The sequence below is a fragment of the Osmerus mordax genome, chromosome 17 (genome assembly GCF_038355195.1).
Source record: "Osmerus mordax isolate fOsmMor3 chromosome 17, fOsmMor3.pri, whole genome shotgun sequence".
NCBI classification, from domain to species: Eukaryota; Metazoa; Chordata; class Actinopteri; order Osmeriformes; family Osmeridae; genus Osmerus; species Osmerus mordax.
In genome coordinates this window covers 1,217,756-1,220,731 of record NC_090066.1, presented here as the reverse complement: position 1 = coordinate 1,220,731, position 2,976 = coordinate 1,217,756, and the positions used below count along the sequence as shown (strand labels likewise).

General features: G+C 53.2%; 1 protein-coding gene across 1 annotated transcript in view; it reads left to right on the top strand.

Annotated features, from left to right (window-relative positions):
* Positions 1-2,976, top strand: part of snd1 (staphylococcal nuclease and tudor domain containing 1) — a gene marked incomplete in the record, with an annotated part of 82,490 nt that overhangs the window by 10,213 nt on the left and 69,301 nt on the right.

The following is a 2,976-nucleotide window of genomic DNA, read 5'->3' as shown; positions in this document are numbered from 1 at the left end:
TCACTGATGTACTGACACAGCCCTCATCTGGGAGTGAGTGTGTCCAGGTGTCTCACCCCATCGTTCACCCCCCCTCCTGTCTACTTCTTCTGTACTTCCTGTCTACTTCCTGTCCTGTGACAGGCTGGACAGGGTATGAACAGGCTCCTGCATGGCACATGGGATTAAGGGGATCATTTTAATAATTACAGAGGAAAGCACACTATTTTAGCTTCAGTATATACAGACTACTGTTACGACCATCTCTCTCCCTCTCTTCATTTCTCTCTTTCTCCTCCTCTCCCTCCCTCCTTCTCTCCTCCTTTCCCTCCCTCCTTCTCTCCTCCTCTCCCTCCCTCCCTCCTTCTCTCCTTTGTCTCCTGTCCCTCCCTCCCTCTCTTCCTCCTCTCAGTGTTACTGAGTTGTGTTGCTGTGCTAGTAGCTGGTGTTGAGACTGGACTTCCATGGAAACAGGGACCTGGGTTCAGCTGCTCCCCGCTCTCGCCTTCCCTCACGTGGGCATCATCTGGGGGCAGGCAGGCCTGGGAGTCTGTGGGCACGCCTGGCATCTCTGATTATTTGCTGTGTGTGTGTGTGTGTGTGTCAGCGAACTGAGGGCAGGTAATGGTTTCTTGGTATCAGTGATGGTTCCCATGACAACACAGCGATATTACCCCATCAGCCCCCCTGGCTCCGAAGTTGTTTTGGATCGAAAACACAAACGCACACAAGACAGCTGTCATCGTGAAAACAGGCAACCTGTGCTCTCTGTCACTGTTCCTTCCTGTAACACACACTTGATCAACACACACCATACCCTCCATACCTCCAGCATGTGTGTGTTGGTCTGACAGACTGATTGTGTGTTTGTTCTGTCGCCAATTCAAACTGGTGAGAAAGCAGGGCGATGCTGATCGATAGTTGTGTGCATCATATGTCAGTGTGTGAGAGGCCAGACTCACCCAGGCCTCGCGCCCTTCCTCCCTCCCTCCCTCCCTCCCTCCCTCCCTCCCTCCCTCCCTCCCTCCCTCCCTCCCTCCCTCCCTCCCTCCCTCCCTCCCTCCTCCCTCCCTCCCTCCCTCCCTCCTCCCTCCCTCCCTCCCTCCCTCTCTCCCTTCCTCTCTCTCTCTCTCTCTCTCTCTCTCTCTCTCTCTCCACCTTCCTCTCTCCCTCCCGCTCTCTCTCTCTCTCCACCTCCCTCTCTCCCGCCCTCTCCACCTCCCTCCTTCTCTCCTCCCTGACTAGCAGACAGGAGGGGAGGCCACCAAATGTAACTGGCACTAAAGGAAGCATATGGTCCTTGATAAAGATGATACTCTCCCCATGTTCCTCATCTCTCCTTTACCAGCAGGGGCTAGTTTGTCGAGGGGGGCATGTGTGTGTGTGGGTCCTGGGTGTGTGTTTGTTTTAGAGACAGAGGCACACAATAAGCCATGTCTACTGTGTGGACTGGTTGGCAGTCACACACACACACACACCTCTCAGGTCAGCCGGCGTAGCGCTTTGTATCGCGGCTCCTCCCCCTTGGGGCGATCACACTGTCCCACTGGCTGCAAAGTTTGTGTAATGAATTATTTTGTTTGAAAAACACACCACACACACTTTGAGGCGTGTAGTAATCTTCTGAAACAATGCTAATGGACTCAATCGATGTAGTGCTGTGAGGAAACTGTTAGCATTGATGCCAGTTGAGTGGGAGGCTAGGTGTTTGCCAAGTCGAGTTGTTCTAGCTCCCTCTCCTCTCCCCTTCTCTCATCTCCTGTCTTCTCTGTCCTCTCCTCCTCCCTCTCCTCTCTCCTCTACTCCTTCCATCTCTCCCCTCTCCTCCTCCCTCCATCTCTCCCCCCTTTCTCTCATCTCCTCTCCTCCCTCCATCTCTCGCTCCTCCTTTGTCTCTCCCCCTTCTCTCCTCTGGTGTGGGGACAGAGAGAGCCAGGTTGGGAGGCTGCTGGGAAGGTCTCTCTCCCCCTCTCTGTTGACTGCTCTCTGCTGTGGCCAGTCCAGCTCCATGTCTTGGACCTCAGGAACATGTTGTTACTGAGGAGCTTCTGAGGACAGATGCCAGGCCTCTTTCCCAAAGACAAATATTTACGATTTTTCCTTGTTTTTAATCTAATTAAGCATTGCTGCCCGGCCCAGATAATGGCAGGTTTTGGCTTGGTTATTTTTCTAATAGTTAAGGATATTTCTTTTGAAGGTTGAATCAGACTTGATGTCCGTTGTCATAGGGACAGACCAAAATAGACATTGCTCTTGTGTTTCACACATGCTTCACTAATCTGAAGGATTCAGACCATCTAAGGATCTCTGTCTCTCCCTCTCTCCCTCTCTCCTCTCTCCCTCTCTCTCTCTCTCTCTCTCCCTCCTCCCTCTCTCCCTCTCTCTCTCCCTCTCTCTCTCTATCCCTCTCTTCTTCTCCGTCTCTCTCTGTCTCTCTCCCTCCCTCTCTTTGTCTCTCTCCCTCTCTCTCTATCCCTCTCTCCCTCTCCGTCTCTCTCTGTCTCTCTCCCTCCCTCTCTCTCTCTCTGTCTCTCCCTCTCTCTCTCCTCCTTGTGTTCTCTTCCTGTAGGGCCCTTGACTCAGATTAGAAAAGAACTGTAAAACATTGACCCTGCATGGCCCCCCCACCCCCTCGGTGCTGTCCTCCCCTCCCTGTCCTGTGAGATCAGGGTGTAGTGATGGGGTGCGCCCCTGCTGGTCAGGGGTCTCCAGGTGGAGTCAGGAGGCAGCGCTGGACTGACGGCACCAGGACACCCTCACCTTGCAGAAAGGCATTCTGGGAACATTTCTGAACGTTGTTGTCTTCAGCGCCACCGCTATCTCTGTTAACCTGCGGTCTGGGTTCGAATCCGGCTCAGACACTTTCTGTATGTCTTTTCTCTCTCTCTCTCCCCCCCCCCCCCCCGCTTTCCTGTTTCTTTCCAACTGTCCTATCAATAAATAAAAGCCCCCAAGAAGGTGAGATGTTGGTACCCTCTCTCTGCTCTGACTGATGGT